Source organism: Microtus ochrogaster, unplaced genomic scaffold (assembly GCF_000317375.1).
Source record: "Microtus ochrogaster isolate Prairie Vole_2 unplaced genomic scaffold, MicOch1.0 UNK42, whole genome shotgun sequence".
In the NCBI taxonomy this organism is placed as follows: domain Eukaryota; kingdom Metazoa; phylum Chordata; class Mammalia; order Rodentia; family Cricetidae; genus Microtus; species Microtus ochrogaster.
The window spans coordinates 620,860-640,403 of record NW_004949140.1 but is presented as its reverse complement, the minus strand read 5'-3'; the positions used below and the strand labels follow the sequence as shown (position 1 = coordinate 640,403).

Here is a 19,544-nt window from a genome sequence, read left to right as displayed (position 1 = left end):
GTATAAATATATATTTATATATAATTTTTAGTGAAATTGGCTTTGATTGAAAGCATTTGTGTCATAGGAAAAATATACGTCAAAAGCCACTCCTTGTTTTTTTCCCATTCTCAGTCATTTGCAGTCAGAATATCAGAAAGGCCATTTGAATGAAGGACATGCAAAAAGTAGCAGCAGGGGAAAAAAGGGACAATGTACACAACTCAAATTCTCTCTCAAAGTAGTTCTTTGTTGCCTTTATTCTCTAGGCATTTGAGCCTTAAGGATGTCATTTTGAAAGCATCTAAGACATGCAAAATTCTACAAACGCATTATGGAAATCAGCAGGACACCCAACGTTTATTTGGGTCAAGGCAGCCTAACTCCATCTCCACTCTTCTGGCAAATACAGAATCCCCAGTAAACCTTGATCAAATACAAATATCCCACAGTTCTTTAGTCAAGACACTCCCATATCCAGACACATCATTAACCTAAACATCATTTCAAACACGAGACTAACCATGTGCTCTGATCTTTGAACAATGTCAAGATCACATCATTAAACTGAGCAGCACTCAGTATTGGAATCATAGCCAATTTATGTCCTTCTGTGGAATTCCCAGAGTCTGGTGGCTTCAAAGAACTCATATAAGACAATGGGACTTTCTGGGAAGAAAAGAAGGGGATTTTTGAGACCTGTAGCATTCAGAAATGACAGATTTGTAACAGTGAAATTCTAAGAATCGTTTCTCTTCTACCACGACTCACATCCAGCTACAAGGCAGAGTTTATTGTGGGGAATTAGAATCTTTTTTTTTTTTTTGGATTTTCGAGACAGGGTTTCTCCTTAGCTTTTTTTTGGTTCCTGCCCTGGAACTAGCTCTGTAGACCAGGCTGGCCTCAAACTCACAGAGATCCACCTGCCTCTGCCTCCCGAGTGCTGGGATTAAAGGCGTGCGCCACCACTGCCCGGCACTAGAATCTTTGAACAAAGAAAACGGGCCAGGCATGGTGGTACAAGCCTTGTCATCTCAGTGATCTGGAGGTAGACAAAGAAGGATCTCTAGTTCAAGACCAGCCTAGGATATATAAGATCCTGTCTCAGAACAAAAACCCAAACCAAAGGGAATAGGAGGGGATGTGAAGGAGAAGGGAGGGAACCCAGGAAAGGAGAAAATCAGACTCGTTAATTTGTTTCAGTGCAAATTAATTTCCTGATTTCCTGATGTGCAAAGCCGTGGGCCCCATTCCCAGCATCACATATACCAGGCATCATGGCCATAAGCCTGTAATCCGGAGATAGAGACAGGAGGGTCCAGAAGTTCAAGGACATCCTTGAAAATGTAGAGACTCTGAGGCCATTTTGAGACAAGACACCGTGTCTCAAAAACCAACCAACAAATAAGTAAATAAATAAGCAAGCAAAGAAAACATAAATTCTGTATTTACATGATCCTGTGTCCTGCTGTGTTGTGAGTGAGCCCATGATAGCAAAGGAGGAAGCTAGTTAAAAACTATATGCACAAGGCAGCTAGCAGACCTGTCTGACAAGTCCTTTCGTCCTTTCCCCTTCTTTATTGGGAAACACCTTTTCCCAAACGCCTCCAGCCAAGCAAGCTGCTTTCCACCTGGATTAATTTACCATGACGCTGCCTGCAGACTTACTGCTTTCTCTTATTCACACGGAAAAAAAAAGGAGGCCAGAGGGGACTGAAAGAAATGTGGCTAAGTATCTGCCTGGCTCCTGCTTCACTCCTTGAATAATCTGAGTATTATTTGTGGGAAATGCTTATCACGACACTGCCAGTGTTTTGCAGCTTCGAGCATCAGTCTGAAATTACCAGCAAAATTCCTGCCTATCAGTCGCCACCTAGGGGGCGAAAGCAACCTTTACACCAGAGTGTACTCGGGTTTCTGAGCGCGTGGCTCCCAACCTTTCTAAAACCCCAAGGTGAAATTCTTGGAATCCAAGTCCCACCAAAAGAGGATATATTACCCAATACCTTCTGTGGGAAATGTATCAAAGAAGGGAATATCACAAAGGCCACGCTTCATGGGAACTCTTCTTGACGAGCACCGTGCTATGGCATCCTAAGGCAGGGACACTGTCAGAGAGAAACAGGTACAAAGTCAAAAGTGAATAAAGAAATTCACAAATTTAAGTAACCCCACTGTTTATCATGCTCACCACGGACAGCTTGTGAGGTTTATGCTGTTGCCCCCACACACTGCCAATCTCCGAGCTTTGCACCCGCTTGACTAACAATTCCAGAGATTGCTATGCAAACATTACATACAGAGAGATTCTATATGGGGTGACTAGAGCTTTAGTTAGTGCCCCGCTTAGCTTTGACTGCCTACTTGTTATAATCTACAGTCGCCTGAGAGGAAACCCTCAGTTGAGGAGTTTCCTAGATCAGAATGACCTATGGGGTATGTCTGTGGGGGCTTGTTTTGCTTAGTGATGAAGGTAGGAGGGTCCAGCCCACTGCAGGCAACACCACCCCTAGGCAATGGGTCTTGGGTTCCGGAAGAAAGCTAGCTGAGCAAGGGCTTTTGAGTGAGCTAGCAAGCGATCCTCCTCCATGGTCTCTGCTTCCGATTCCAGTCTGAGGATCCTACCTTAACTTCTCTCAAGAATAGATTAGGACTCGGCAGGAAGCCAAATAAGCCCCTTCCTCCCCTAAATTGCTTTCTGTCATAGTGTCTTATCACAGTCACAGAACGAAACCAGAACAGTTAGCTCTCCCTTCCCATTTAGGGATCTATGTTTTTCTTTTCCCCTGAGAGAGTTTCCCGATGTAGCCCTGGTTAGCCTGGAATTAACTGTGCAGCCCAGGCCGGCTTTGAGCTCACCATCTTCCTGCCTCGCCCTCTTACTATTAGAATTACAGGCCGGAGTCATCATGCCTGGCTCCTTTTTTTTCCCCTGAAAGAGCATTACTCTAGACTATTATTATAAGAATGGACACTTAGCATAAAAAGTTCTGTACAAAGCTTTTTTAAATTGTTTCTTCAAAATACACTATGACAAAGGTCAGGAATAATCGTATACAACTACATCACCTATTGTCAAATTGCTCTCCTGGAACATCGAGCCAAAGAATCAGGCCATCAGCAGAATCACTGACCTGATTCCTTTCCAGCTGTGCTCACACTGGATCATTATCATTTTAGGTATGAGGCCTAGGCTAGTATATTTTGGCACCCCGAAGCACCTTTAATTTGCATTTAATTTTATGTGGGCTGAAGCTCTGCCAACCTGAGATTCATATTCAACTGCCTATTCATTGTCTCCAGTGGAATTTTTCCTTGGTATCTCAGCCAAACAAGTGCACCCGAACTCTTAATTCCCAGCCCCAAACCTGCCCTCCACTTCCCACTAGCTCCGTCCCACCCAGTAATTAGCACTTTCCTGAGTATAGGCACCTGCACCCAGGGGATCGGGCTGAAAACCTGGGAGTTACCCTCCCTTCCTCTCCACTTCAATCCCTTCCCCACCAACACATGTTCCAAACCCATTTCCCCATTGCTGCTACCTCCTAGGTCTAATGCCTCGTTGCCCTAACCCGAATCATGTTGGCAACTTCCTAACTAACCTTTCTGCTTCCATCCCTAGATAAGAGCCGACATGATTTAAAATCAAAACTTTTGCATAATTTTGGAGACAGGCATACACTCTGTAGCCCAGACTGGCCTAAAGTTCAAAATGTAACCCAGGCTGACCTCAGAGCAATCCTCCTGCTCACAGTAATGTGTCTTGTGTATGTGCCACCATGCCTGACTTTAAACACCCTAAGCCAAATCATGTCAGACATCTGCTCGAAACCCTCCAGTGGCTTTAAAGGAAATCTCAACTTCTCGCCTTTGAAACATGGCCTCAGCCTCCTTCCTTCAACTCATTTCACCTCCTTGTCCCCTCCTGAATTCTCCATCTTAGTTCTATTGGCGTCTTTACTGAACACAAATTCATTAGCTATAACACTTAAGGCTTTCGCACTGTGTCTTCTATGGAACATGTTTGCCCCAACCGAGATCTGTTCATGCCTGACTCCTTTTTGGTGGGAGAAGGATTTGACTCAAAAGTCTAGTCTCCTCAGAGATGCTATCCCTGGACAACCAAAAGAGCACTGATCTCACAACATCAGTGCTACCCGATCATAATGTGTTTGGGTTTGCCTCTCCTTTCCTCCCTTCCCTCAACTGTAAGTTTCGTGAGAGCAAGAATCACATGGCTGCTTCCCTAACATCACCTCAGAGCCTGGGACAATTAGAAGAGAGGAGAAACTCAATAAGGCTAAAGCTGAGTTAAACAGAAACTCTGCCCGACAGCTTCTTTTCAAAGGTATTACTTCTGTATTTAGAATGCGGATGCCAGTATCTCAAAGCCAAGGGTGCAATGGTAATGCAGGATAACATGCCCTTTTAGACTAGAGCTGTTAACACTAATGGACACTGAGAGTAACTGAGGTGAACCTACCAATCACCTACTCAGACACATTGGGGGCTGTAGTGATGAGTCGTATTGAGTTCACTCTCAAAGACCTGAGTCTAAAAAGAGAGAGAGATTAGGACAGATGACTGGGATCTGATGCACAAAATGCCAGAAGAGGACTAGAACTCTTCATGCCACAGAATAGCAAGGATACTATTAACATTTGTTCATAAGAAATGAATGTCAATCTCAAGGTCCAAATCAGGAGCAGAAGGAGAGAGAACACGAGCAAGGAACTCAGGACCACGAGGGGTGCACCCACACACTGAGACAATGGGATGTTCTACTGGGAACTCACCAAGGCCAACAGCCTGGGTCTGAAAAAGGATAAAACCGGACTCTCTGAACATAGCGGACAATGAGGACTACTGAGAACTCAAGAACAATGGCAATGGGTTTTTGATCCTACTGCACGTACTGGCTTTGGGGGAGCCTAGGCAGTTTGGATGCTCACCTTACTAGACCTGGATGGAGGTGGGTGGTCCTTGGACTTCCCACAGGGCAGGGACCCTGATTGCTCTTTGGGTTGACGAGGGAGGGGGACTTGATTGGGGGAGGGGGAGGGAAATGGGAGGCGGTGGTGGGGAAGAGTCAGAAATCTTTAATAAATAAATAAATTAAAAAAAAAGAAATGAATGTCAGACTCTAGAATGTGCTTTGTAGGTTTTAAATGTGCCACAATTGCTCCCTTCTAGAGGAATGATATGTGCATGAGAACAATTTTAGATTGCCAGGGGTGGTGGCGCACGCCTTTAATCCCAGCACGCAGGAGGCAAATGCAGGTGGATCACTGTAAGTTCGAGACCAGTGTGGTCTACAAGTGCTAGTTCCAGGACAGTTAGGACTACTACACAGAAAAACCCTGTCTCGAGAAACCAAAACAAACAAACAAACAAACAAAAAGTAATAGGTGCACCACTATGCATGGCTCTTAATAAATATTTTTTTAAAAATCTAATAATTTTTTAAAAAAAGAACAATTTTAGTTGTTATAACCATTGTCCCAGGAAGGTGCATCTTCACTATTTGGTAAGCAGAGGGGCCACTAATGCTAAATGCCCTGCAGTTCCCGGGCAGACTGGCATAATGTTGTCTAGTGCCAACACAAAGTGGCTTATCCCTTTCTAGAACATAGAGTACTTTTAGGGCTGGCAAGATAGTCGAGTGGGTAAAGTATACAAGCAGCGACCACACAAGTGTGAGGTTGTGCGTTCAGATGCCCATACTTCCTGCATATCTGGACAAGTACCATGTGTCTGTAACCCCGATGCTGCTCTCGTGAGATGGGAGATAGAGGCAAGAGACTCCTCAGAAGCTCAAGGAGCAGCTAGGCTGACAAAGGAAATACGAAACAGCATGAGACTCTGTCTTAAAAACAAGGTAGAAGTTAAGGACTGATATTCAAGGTTGCCTTTTGACGGCCACACATGCATGAACAAACACATACATCCTACAAATATCTACACAGAAGATTCCAATCTTTCAGAGATCGAGATGAATAACTTTAGCATGCTATTCTTTCAAACACTTCTTGATTTTTGAGGTAATAATATAACTCCATCGTTCCCCTTCCCTTTCCTCCCTCCAAACTAGCATGCTATTTTTAATTGTTTTTCTTCTGTTTTTACCCTGAACTGTTTGTTTTATAACATTTTGACCCAGATCCTATATTCATTCAGTATGCAATAGAAAGAAAACCGGAGTCTAAGAAAAGAATAGAAAATAAAGATTCAGCGGAATGTATCATAATATAACCGGGCCTGAGGAAAAGAAGCTGCCCACGGATGATGCTCAGTTCCTATCAACGATGCCTGCAGCATCCCTGCATGCTACGATTATGTTCATTTCACATAGACAGTGCTGTGGGAGGTCGGCTGACAATTTCCTGATTACATGGTAAGGCAAGAAGATAATCTTCAATCGGAATCTTTCTAGGTGGGGCTTCTTTCCCTTGGGCAGAAGTCCAGGGACTACAGGGCTACCAGGAATGAAATGCAGAGACAGGACAGGACATCACTCAGCTCCCCCCAGCTACAGGAGTCCAATCTGGAAAGCTCTGACTTTTCTGGGTGAAACAACCCAGACCTTCTAGAATTTCAAGATAAGCTAAAGATCTTGATTTCTACTGAGATCTGCAGCTTTTCAATGTGGGCCGTCCCCAGATTTAATTGCTTTTTCAAGCAGTATAGGCTATTGGGCATGGTGGCTCACATGCACCCTTAATCCCAGCACTTAGAAGGCAGAGGCAGGTAGATATCCGTGAGTTCAAGTCCAGCCTGGACTACAAGTTAATGCCCTGTATGAAAAATGAAACAAAACAAAAATCAAGTAATATAGATTAGAGACTACACATTAAGGCAAAAATCTGCTCAACTGGGGGGCTGGAGAGATGGCTCAGAGGTTAAGAGCATTGCCTGCTCTTCCAAAGGTCCTGAGTTCAATTCCCAGCAACCACATGGTGGCTCACAACCATCTGTAATGAGGTCTGGTGCCCTCTTCTGGCCTGCAGGCATACACACAGACAGAATGTTGTATACATAATAAATAAATATTTTTTAAAAAAGAATCTGCTCAACTGTATATATTTGGTACTCCCTAAGAATTTAGGAATAACAAAGACAATTATTAAGTATACTCACACCTGAACAAGACTCTCAAAAAAAAAAATGGAGAGAGAAATAGGTTCAGGGACCCAGGTAGGTCACACCAGATAACTGGCACTACTTTTGTCACAGTCTTCCTTGTTCAAACAGTCTCAACATGCCAGGCTAAGGAGAGATGGCTCAGTGAGTGGGCAAAACATTTACCATGCAAGAGTGGAGGGGCCTGTGTTCAGATCTCCAGAACCTACTAAAGATAGGCGTGGCTGACATGTCGGTAGTGCCAGTGTCCCTGTAGTGAGCCAATCCCTGGAAGCTCCCAGGATAGCTAGCCTGCCATGCCCAGGTCTGAACAACAACAACAACAACAAAAAACACCTCTCAAACAAAGCAGAGGTAAGGGAGGGTAACTGGTGCTGTCTTCTGAGCTCCACACTTTTTCTGTGATGTGCACACATGCTCACCCACAAGATAAAGAATTTCTCAGCATCCTCGATTTATTACTGTATCAAATCGCAAACTCTCCTCAAGACACGAAAAACAAGACCCTCCCTACCTCAGCACCCCTAGCCTGCATCCTACCCCTAGGTGCACTGGCCCATTTTAGATGAGCCAGTCTTCCTTGAGGTCTTTAAAAGATGCAGAGCTTCTCACCAGTTATCCACTCCCAATACAAATTTTCCCCAGCCTTCAAAGTCATCTTCACAAAACTATGACAGAAAAAAAAAAAAACAGCAGCAGCCAAAACTACCTTCAAAAGCAAGTAGTCCTGGGTTTAAATCCCACCTCTGGCACCAAATAGCTAGGCGGTTTTCTTGGGTTTGCTACCTAAATTCTGTGAACTGTAGAAGATCCCTGTGGAGTATCCCTTATCCAGAATGGTGGCGATCGCAAGGATCTGTATATAAGGAGACATCTTGAGGGTGGACACACAGAGCTCATTTATGCTTACCGTGCAGGTTTGCTGTGTAGCCTCCAGGTCATTTTATTTACTGCAGCTTTGTTTTACAGCCGCCCTATTATATGACGGCATACGTGGACTTTTCCACTTGTGGCATCATGACAATATGCAAAAAGTTACAGATTTTGGAACGTTTGAAATTTCCGAGTTTTGGATTCAAGTTACTCAAACCCCTAATAGTGACTAGCACTTACCTTACAAGGATTTTCCTTCTTTTTATCTTTTACATGTGTATAAGGCAGGCTGTCATGTGACTCAAGGTAGCCTCCAACTCTCTATCTAGCTAAGGATGACCTTAATTCTTCTGTTTCCACCTTCTGAGTGCTAGAATAATAGGCCTGAGCCGCCATGCCCACTCTTTCCTCATATACACACACGCATGCGTATATATGAGTTTTGAAGAATCACACGAAATGATGCAAATCAGGTACTTAACGCCAAACACTCGATTAATATGAGCCTTATTATTATTACAGCGACTCAATAAGTCACTGGCTTTCTTTCTTCATATGCCCCAGTTCTTACACTGCCTCTTCTGAAAAATAAGCCCCTGGATTTCACACAGTCCATGATGGCTCCCACTGGGGCCCAGGTATTAGGCTGCCTCCATCTGCAAGTGAGCTTCAAAGCTTCTTGAAAGGCCATGAGTATGCTGGAAGCCACAACAAAAAACCTCTGTCGACCTGAATGGACAGTGAATCAGAATTCTTTTTTTTTTTTAAATATTTATTTATTATGTATACAATATTCTGTCTGTATGTCTGCCGACCAGAAGAGGGCACCAGACGTCACTACAGATGGTTGTAAGCCACCATGTGGTTGCTGGGAATTGAACTCAGGACCTTTGGAAGAGCAGGCAATGCTCTTAACCACTGAGCCATCTCTCCAGCCCCCTGAATCAGAATTCTTAGACTACTACCTCGGAAAAAAGTCAGCAAAGACTCTTCTCTCAGCTGCTGACAGCTCACGGCTTCGGGGGAGGAAGTGTCGTTTTCTTTACGGGCCTACCCTGCTCCAGTGGATGATTCCCCACCATGAACATACAGGCAACACTATATGGGGTGTTTGTTTACAGGACTTGATATTGGGAAGAGCTGAGAAGAATTAGGGGAAGAACAGGGGTAAATAAGATTAAAACACTTTGCGTGTATGTATGAAATTCCCAAAGGATTGACAAAAATGTTGTTTATTTTAAAGAATTCTATAATTATACTTAAAGTAAGATTGTTTTTCCATCCTGAAAAACAAAAGTTCCTTTTTTCTGGCAAAAGCAGGGGTACTTACTGGGAAAACAAATGTATAGCTAGTCTTAGCAGCACAGTGCTTCAATATCTCTATCTATCTATCTATCTATCTATCTATCTATCTATCTATCTATCTATCTATCTATCTATCTATCTCCAGCACCACCATTTTGTATTGCCTGATCTTCAAATCCACATTCCCTAAGCTCCAAGCCTCACCATTTTTCTAATACTGGAGATGACACACGAAGCCAGTAAAAGGCTACACTTTACCTGAATGTGTGATAGCAAAAACTAGACAAAAGGGGCACACTCCAGGTGTGATCCTGGGGTCTACCTACTGCAGAAGAGGGTCTCTGCATGCCCTATCCTCTACCTTATGATTCCTCGTCAAGTCAGCCCCGTGCATCCTCTCCTGCGGGTAGCAGCTGGCATTCCCTGGGCACCGGTGCCTGGAGGCTTATTCCACTGTTCTGTGTGCTGCACAAGAACTGAAGTAAGAAATACTTTCATGTGAGTTACCTGATGCTTCAAGTTACTCCATCCTTTTGAGAGGACACATTCCACACACAGGAACACAAAAAACAGAGCACAGAAAAAATGTGGCTACTAGCATCTCACATGCTTAAAATTTCTTCTTTTAAAAGAACTTCCCACAGGTCAGGGAACCCTGATTGCTCTTGGAGCTGATGAGGGAGGGGGACTTGATCGGGGGAGGGGGAGGGAAATGGGAGGCGTGACGGGGAGGAGGCAGAAATCCTTAATAAATAAATAAAATTTAAAAAAAAGAAAACTATAGTCTGTAGACCCAATCTGGACCATCAACTATTTTTACAAATAAAGTTTTATTGGAACACACACACACAAAAAAAAAAGCCAGGCGGTGGTGGCGCATGCCTTTAATCCCAGCACTTGGGAGGCAGAGGCAGGCGGATCTTTGTGAGTTCGAGACCAGCCTGGTCTACAAGAGCTAGTTCCAGGACAGGCTCCAAAAACCACAGAGAAACCCTGTCTCGAAAAACCAAAAAAAAAAAAAAAAAAAAAAGAACCGAATCTGAGAGACCACAACTACATTTTCGCAAATGAAGAAGTCATCCCTACCAATTATACTGCACAACCTTACATTCTTTCAACAGTATGAGGTTTCAAAATCAGGGCTGAGGCAGGAGGAACCCCGGGCAAAATGGGTACCATCTTTGAGACCCTGTGGCAAATAATAAGGCCCCGGTGGCCCCCATGCTGGACTCCAGGGTTCCAATCAACACAAGTCACCCCTTAGAGTTAGTGGCATTCAAAAAGTACTCAGGGAGTAATTGGCTTCAACTAAAATCTCAACAAGCAGCTGATAAACGTAAAGAAGAAGGCACCAGTCCCAGTGACCAACACGCTCAGGCATACCAGTACCCACAGCATGAGTGACCCCTGACCCTCCTGCCCTTCGACCCAAGCTCAAGACTGCACTCCAAAGGCTTTTGAGGGTGACCCTGCTTTCTTGATCAAATTAGAAGTAGTTTAATTCCACCCACATTAGAACCTCAAGCTTAGATTCAAATCCCCTAAGTCAAGGTCCTAGTCGTCAACAGAGGGCAGAGGAGACGGGCCCTTGCTAGTGGTTAACTAGATGATGAATGTCAGGGGAACAGGTTGAGAACCGGAGCCCTTGGCTCAGGCGTCCATCAGGGAGGACATCCTTTGGCTTTCCTTAAGCAATCTAGTGCACCCTATGGGAAAGCTTCCAGTGACCTCGGCTGCAGCAACGGCCACAGCGCCCCCTAGTGCGACACCGAGCCCCAAGAGAGCAGCTTGACGGATCCAAGGGGGAAAGCCTAGGGGTGTCCCTAGAAAACCAGACTCCAGCTAGCGCTGGCCTGGCTACCCGGTCCTCTCAGAAGCCCCTCCCCAGTGTTCATTCAGAGTCCCGCGCGGAGCCAGCCGGCCAGGCACCCACGACTCTTGTAGGCCAGGGCGGCCGGCCAACCGGGACGCAGAAGGACGCGGCCGCCTAGTCGGTAAGCAGAACTGGGGGCATTTACCGGGCGCCTGGGCAGCCTCTCTACCTCCGCGCTCGGCTCCGCTGGGATAGCGGAACCGCCACAGCTCCTGTCGCCGCCTCCTTCCAGCCGCCGCAGTGTCAACCATCAACGCTCCTGGTCTCTCTCTGGGACTGCTGCGGGCGAGGCCAGCTGTTGAATGGCTCAGGTCGCGACACCGAGGCGTCCTCGCCGCATCCGAGCCGGCGAAGCAAGTGCGCGTGCCCGTGCCAACGCCCCGCTGCAAGCCCCGGGAGCTTCCTGGTGGATGCTTCCTGGATCCTGGCAGGGGGCTGCCGGGATGCGGGCTCACAAGCCTGCAAGCTCGCTCCCCTCGGTGGGCTCTTGTGCTGAACCTCTCCTCGTGAGCTCCGCCCCCTTCGCTGCCATCCCTCAACTTGCCGGCAGAACCAATAGCAACCACAGACTAGATCCGCCCCTTGGATTTCCCCAGGGCCAATCGCCTTCTCCTAAGCAAACATTCTAGTAACCCCGCCCCTCCGGGGCAGCAAAGCTGGGACCAAAGTTAATACCTTTGCGAGGGTCTGACCAGCCCAAGGTTTTGTCCAGGTTTACTCACCTCCCTCCATGACGGGATTTAGAGACTGTAACCACCACCACCTCAGATCCCTGGCACAGTTGTAAAAGCTGGGATGTGGCAAGGTGAATCCGTGAGCCCTTCGCCAGGGAAATAGGCATAGGGCAGGAGGTGGAGATAGGTGGCTTCCTGGACCTTGCTGGCCAGCCAGTGTAGCCAATTGGTGACTTTCAGGTTCAGCCAGAGACCTTGGCTCACAAAATAAGGTGCAAAGCAATGAGGAAGACACCAACACTGACCTCTGGCCTCCACACACTTGCACACGTACACACAATTGGAGAGAGAGAGAGAGAGAGAGAGAGAGAGAGAGAGAGAGAGAGAGAGAGAGAGAGAGAGAGAACAGCCTGAAGAGAGTGTTACCCACCATCATAACGGGGAACCAGCCACTGTCTTGACCAGATCGTCCCCAACCAAGTCAGCAAGGACCTGAAAGAACACGTACTGATTGTGTGTTTATCTTCCTCTTGTTGCCCACTGTCCTACTACAGGAGTTCAGCCCTTATAAGCTGGGAAACTTTTCAAGGACCAGTCACCAAGACTCGGTCTGTGGCTCTGTGATGGCCAGTTGGGTCTCTGGCCTTCTGGCTTAAGGATAAACAATGGCGGCCTTGCCTGTCCTTCTCCACGGTGATCTAACAATTTGAAGACTGCTCTCCTGGCTCACTATTCCAGGCTCTGTTGCTCAAAGGCACAAATTAAGGGTCTTCTCTGAACATAAGCCAATTGCTGTAAATCTTTGGAAAGTAGACACCAAGAGCTGATGTGCCCTCCCTCCTTAGCTCCATACCCAGAGAAGGCCAGGGTGGTCACAACCCTTGCCTAGAGGGCCTTTCTTCAAGTTCTCCAAGTTGACATTCACTTTCGCAAATGACAAGTCACAAAGCTGACACTTAGTAGATTTCCTGTCAGCTCCTTCCCTGGGGGAGATTCTCGCTGCTGCAGCTGTTACCGGACAGTTTTCTGCTTGATTATCTGGTTGGGGGGGGGGGAGGTGATGTTAATTTTACTGTCTTCTGTCAAGACCCCTGATGCTCATTGTCCTAAATAAATCTTCACCTCTGCTTGATGTTCAGACCCCCTTCCTCTCTGCACAATTACCACAGAGCCCCTGAACTAGCCGATTTGCCTCTAAACTTGTATGATTCCAGCTGGGAAGGCTCCCAACACCTCCTTTTCCTTGTCTGTTTCACAGAAGATGCCACACGTATGATTCTAAACTATAATAGGGTCCCCCATTGCATCCCAACTTAAAGGCCCACTGTAATGCAATCCTAATCACTCAGATGGAAGGCAATCCTAATGTTGTGTGATTTCTAATTGGTCTTAATAATAAAAACTCAGAGTCAGCTATCAGGAGGTGAAAGCTGAAGGGTCAGAGAAGCAGCCAGCCACTAAAGAGTTTATACCTCTTCCAATGCTCAGACCAAAGGGGCAATCCTTTCTCTATGAATCCTCAGACTGAATGCTGTCTTTACCAAACCTCAGACCGCAGGCTCAGACTGAATCCTCAGACTGAATCTCAGCTCCTGTCTCCTCCTACCTTATAGTCCTCTCTCTCTGCCCAGCCACATCACTCCTGTCTCCACCTCCCTAGTGCTGGGATTAAAAGGATGTAATCCTAAATTCTGGGATCACCTTTGTGTGAACTGTTTCTCTTTTAGACAGATTCAATCTTGTGTAGCCCAGGGTGGCATTGAATTCACAGAGATCCATCTGCCTGTCTACTGATTGCTGGGATTAAAAGTGTGTGCCACCATAGCCTGGCCTCTGTGGCTAACTAGTGGCTTATCTCTGCACTCTGATCTTCATGTAAGCTTTATTTGTTAGATTATAAACAAAATATCAGGCTGGGCAATGGTGGCGCACCCCTTAATCCCAGCTCTCTGGGAGGACGAGGCTAGGAGATCACTGTGTGCTCAAGGCCAGCCTGATCTACAGAGTGAGTTCTAGGACAGGCTCCAAAACTACAGAGAGAAACCCTGTCTCTCAAAAAATCAAAACAAACAAACGAACAAACAAACCAAAATATCATTACAGCCCACCACAGTTGCTAATGTTTCCCCACTCCCCTCTGGCCCCCACTATCTGAGGTGCCAACCCACTGCGCTGCAAGTAAAAGCCTGGGTAACCTGGGCTCACGTGCCCAACCTCATCCCTACCTATTCTACTGCCATCTCAGAACACTGTGTACTTCGGCTAAACCGAAATTCCTGTTGTGTCTTTTATACGAAATCTAGACGAACTTGATCCCCATCCTCCTCTGCCTGACCTACAACTCACGGATCTAATGTTTTATTCACTGTGCACACTCACCATGTGTCAAATACTCAGGGGTATAAAATGTGTAAGATTAAAATAACACGTAAGATTTAGAGTTGATTATCCCCATGTGTTAGGCATGTATTACATTGTGTGCATAGCTTTTCTTATACAAATACAAATGTGTAAGAATGGAGACTTCCACCGGGAGCTCCTGAGTAGGCTGGGAGTAATAATCCTGCTTCCTTAGCATTGGCAAGCAGACATCAAGGCTGCTGATTGCTTTGGTTGTTGGGGGCTGGAAATTAAACTCAGGACTTCAATATGTCCGCTAACCACACAGCAACACACACACACACATACACACACCCACACACACACACACAAACACTCACACACACACACTCACACATACACACACACACTCACACACACACTCACACATACACACACACACATACACACACACACACACACACACACACTGTCCCAATTGTCAGCCACATTCTGAGGGTCCAGTTTGATCCCATGCTCATTCAGTCCCAGTCCAGCTGGATTTGGTGAGCTTCCATTACTTCAGGCACAGTGTCTCAGGGGGTAGACTAACCCCTCATGGTCCTGACTTCCTTGCTCATATTCTCCCTCCTTCCGCTCTTCAACTGGACCTTGGGAGCTCAGCCCAATGCTCCGATGTGGGTCTCTGTCTCTATCTCCATCCATCGCCAGATAAAGGTTCTCTCTCTCTCTCAGTTTAAATTTTAAAACTCAACTTATTAAAAGGCTGTGTGTTGCTTTTTTCCTCTTTTTGTGTCTCATATCAAATAAGAAATTGATAGCATGCTGTAGCTGTTAATAGTCCAAATAAGAAGCACATGAACAGGAGTGTATGTTGACAAAATGAACCAATTGCAATTTTGAAATTACAGAGCTTTGCTATTAAATAGGATTTTAACATTAATTTTATCAAAACTCAGATGCTTGAACTACCACTGTGTGGTAGATTTTCATTTTCCTTACAAAGTTCTTAGTTCTTTGGCCTCTAAAAGCATGCTTTATTGTTACTGTTAAAACAAATAGAGTCTACACAGCTGAGTTTACCACATCTGGGGTAGTTTGTGGATTGCCCCAGATGCTATGGATACCATCAAAATTAATAAAGATTAAGTTTGAAAAGGAGGAACCTCTTGAGAAAGAGAAATGACAGCTCATCCACAGAGGTGACAATCATACTGGTGGTAAGGAAACCTCATAAAGGTTGGGCAGGGTTCTGTTCTTGTCTTTGCAGGAAAATACTCATCTTCAAAATATCGAGAGACCGTGGTATCTAGATGCCTAAAGGAAAAAAGATCCAGAAAGAATCACCAAGCAAACAGAAATCTGACTTATGAGGACAAGTCATCTGCAGGGTAAAAATTTCATTACCTGAGCATGTGTATATCTCCACTTAAAAATTAAAGCTGGCTTTGGACTTGGACAATGGCTATTCTTCTCTAAATCTAAGTATGTTGTTACTAGAAAAATTCAGTGCTTATGTGTCCTATCAGGAGCCATCTGGTATGGCACAGAAAGAAGAAAGAATTTAGGAAAAATTTTACTTCTCTCCATACCTTTTTTGTTGTCTCTATCGTACCTTTCATTGAATATATGTCTATATGAATAATGTTTAAGTTTTCCACAATGATCAATAAATTTTACTGCAGTAATCTTAAGTTTCCAGGAAGAAGAAGGAGCTCCACAACAATGATTCCACCTGGTTGATATGACATCATGATGTTGATAGCGCTACTTTGTAAGATCGGTTTTGGGTACCAGCTGTTCAAAATTATTCCAACTTGGTTAGCTGGAAATGGTGCACCTTCTTACAATGCTCTGGCCAGTACTTCAAATAAAAACTTCAGAAAAACCCTATAGGCTACTCAGAGACAATTTGCAATTATAATAGACAATAATCTTGAAATCTAACCATCATTTTAGTTTTACAGGATCTCATAGAAAGAACATTGCCCCCATGACAGCTGGAAGTAATTCTAGAAGATGACGTCTCCTCTCCCAACAAAGTTTGTCCTCAGGGTTAGGGACATCAATTAGGGGTTAATTATAACTGGTATAGGGTTGGGGGTTGGGGTGGAAATTATGTAGGCTCAGGGATCTCTTTGAATAAAAAGGAAAATTGGAAGGGATAATAGGTAAATTAGTGTGAGCTTACTCACACTAATACTAATAGTGAATAATAGAGTGAATACTTGTGAGCTATTATTTATAGACAATTTACATGGTATAGATTCTTGTGTATTGATACAAATTCAAATTATATTTATTATATTGAATATGCTCCTATTTCTGTTTACAATATTTGTACATCTATGCAAAGATATTTTGTCATATTATATAGATGCATGCTTCTACCTCTGCTTAAGACATTTTATATATTGATATAATTTTAGAATATATTTATCATATTGTGCTATACATTTCTACCTCTGGTCAAGATACTCATGCATTGTTTACATTTTGAGGTCGTCCTCACCTGTTGCACAGTTGTTTAAAGATTGTTTAATATTCTAATATGCGGTCTTACTTTTTTCTTATAAAGGAAAACACTTAATTGGGTGGCTTACAGCTCAGAGGTTAGACTAATCAGGTTCTTTAGATACATAGAGATTGTATTCGGCATAGATAGATAATCTTCAACCACTTCAAAGAACTATAAAATATGGCATTTAAATAACTTAGGGATCTGTTGATGTGAGACACGGTTGCTCCTAGAAGCACTGATCTATTCCCTAAACAATGTTGGGCACTGAAGACACTCCACTTAGAGCTTGTTTTCATCTTGGCAAAACTGGCCTTTAGGCAAAGAACTGCCCATGCCTTGACCACTGACAAAATGCACGGTGTCCTGACAGGACAAGCAGGATACAAGAAGAAAGCCTGCCAAACCTTCCCAAGACAGAGTAAGATGGTTTTGAAAATTTTTCCTGCCTCTGAAAATGGTCTGTCAGTTACTCTAGGCCTTAGCCAAAGTTGGTTCCTCCAACATTGCAAAAGAGAATTGGGTGATTGCCCAGGTAACCAGTTGTCTCTACTATTTATTGCATATTTTAGAAGTTGCTTGATTGCACTTGCTGTTTACTCAAGTAACATTACTTCCCTTCTCAGGTCTTCGATGGGGTTGAAGACTAGATAGTCATATTTACATTCCTCTCATGACTTAGCCAAGCCATTTCTAATACAAGACTTAAACTCCTTAGGATAGGATAATTATTAAAACATTTAGCATATGTTTCTTACTTGATATTGTTTATGCAGGTTGTAATTCTATTGTTTATACTTGACCCCCTTTATAGCATCCATCTACATTCTTCTGTCCATTCTTTTCTTCTTCATAGGTCGGAATGTCTATTTCCCAAATTCAAATGCCACTTATAAGAATCACATAGTAACATTAGCTAATTATTAACATTTGCATACGGAAAGGAACAAGACTTTATGGGAAAATTTTCAAGGTACTTGTACTGAATCACAGCTTTCAAGATGTTTTCACTTCTTTTAGCATATTTTATCTACATAATAACCTAGATAAATATCTTGCTTTTCATTTCACAAGGGGAAAGGCTACCATTATTTAGGGTATTTGAACTATTGTTCTGCCATTAACCTTGGGAAACGTGACCATGCTATTCTAGGATTCAATGTCTCTCCAAGAATCATTTCAGGTTTGTCTATAATCTGTTCCCTCCCACTTACTAAGCTAGAGACAGTGTCACGTGGGGATAATTAAACACTTCAATGGGACAGAAAGTCATTCTGGTATCAGCGGTACTTCTAGACAGGACATGCACTGGTACAAACATCACAGAAGCATTGAAAACCAGAAGGAGAGAAATAGGGATCTCAGACAAGAAGCTCTGAACTCAAAACCCACCTGTCCCACCTCAGATCTGATCCAAAAATACAACTCCTTTGCTGTACTGGTCTAAGAAGCTTCTAAACAAACTTGAGTTAAAGAGTGCTTTGGCAAACTCTCTGATCCTCTCCAGACAATAGGAATCAAAATAAATTATATTTAGCTATCTATTGAACATCCCCTGCTTATTCTGTGTAGCAATGAGGACGAATAAGAAATCAAAGTCTAAGGGGCTGGTGAGATGGCTCAGTGGGTAAAGATGTCTGTGGCCTCAAGCCTGAATACCCGAGTCCCATTACAGGAAGGGTGGAAGGGTGGAAGGACAGAACTGACTTCCACAAGTTGTCATTTGACTTACGTGCACACACACACACACACACACACACACACACACACACACATACAAGAAAAAGTTTTTTAAAAAATGACACTGTGCCCTAAAGTCTTCATTTGGAAGGAATATCAGCAGGTCAATGTCATTTTATGTAAGTGGCCAGGTGATAGGCACTTCCTCCTCCACATTCGTTCATTTACTAAGAAGGTTGTAGGAGCCTTAAGATGCAACTACATAAACACAACATATCTGCTTAATCTTACTAAGAAAATACAGGCTTTCTGCTGAATATAAAAGAAATCCATGATACCAGGTGAGAAGTGATTTTCAAACTGGTTGGACCAGAAACTGAAAGCTAATTCCTAAAATAATAACCCTACTTACTAGTCTGTTCTTTTGAGAGTGATTAAAAACATGTTTAATTATAGTGGAATCAGTTCTGGCTTATTCACATTTAATCACTTTGCAGTAAGTGGCTCTAAAGTCAGAACAAATAACACTAACCTACTTCACTGAGTTTTTACAAGAATTGCTTAATTAATATTAAAGGTTTTACAAGTCTTCTATGACAATAGCCTTAGAAACCTAGAGACTCACATTTTAGCCAGGTTCTGCCAACAGAACTGTGTGACCTACAGTGATTCATTTAACTTCTCTGGGCTTGGTTTCTCCAATTTTAAAATGCGGGAGAATTGGGTCTTTACTTTTGAGCCTAGCATTCTAATACTCTGGAACTCACCACCATCGTATACTTTTCAGCAGCTGAAAACTGCAAGAATCTTTTCTAGTACCCCAAACTGGGATTCCTGAAAAATTTTCCAAAATGTCTTGTGTCATCTCTAGACACAGTCAGTTGAACATACTGACGTCAGCAAAACTGTCAAATTGAGAACCGAGTGCAAAGGACAAGTTGGGTGTGGTGGTAACACTCAGGAGGCTGAGACAAGAGGATCAAGTGTTTGATCCCAGTTTGAGCTACACAGCAAGGATGAGTCTCAAGAAGATACTAACACTACTCTCATCCCCATCCCTCAAAAATTACAGAGAACAGAACACAGTGTCGTGAAGATACGAAGAGAAGGGAAAACATGGCGTCTAGACTTACGTTCATCACCAAGTAAACAGAAGACACTG

General features: G+C 43.9%; 1 protein-coding gene across 2 annotated transcripts in view; it reads right to left on the bottom strand.

Annotated features, from left to right (window-relative positions):
* LOC101998381 (A-kinase anchor protein 17B) overlaps positions 1 to 11,660 on the bottom strand; it is a 37,637-nt gene extending 25,977 nt beyond the window's left edge. For both annotated transcript variants that reach the window (XM_026790142.1, XM_026790143.1), the window contains exons 1-2: positions 11,316 to 11,660; positions 1,986 to 2,087 (exon numbers count right to left, since the gene is read on the bottom strand). The gene's annotated coding sequence lies outside the window, so the exon portion shown is untranslated. The remainder of the gene's footprint in view (positions 1 to 1,985; positions 2,088 to 11,315) is intronic.
* Positions 11,661 to 19,544: the final 7,884 nt, after the last annotated feature.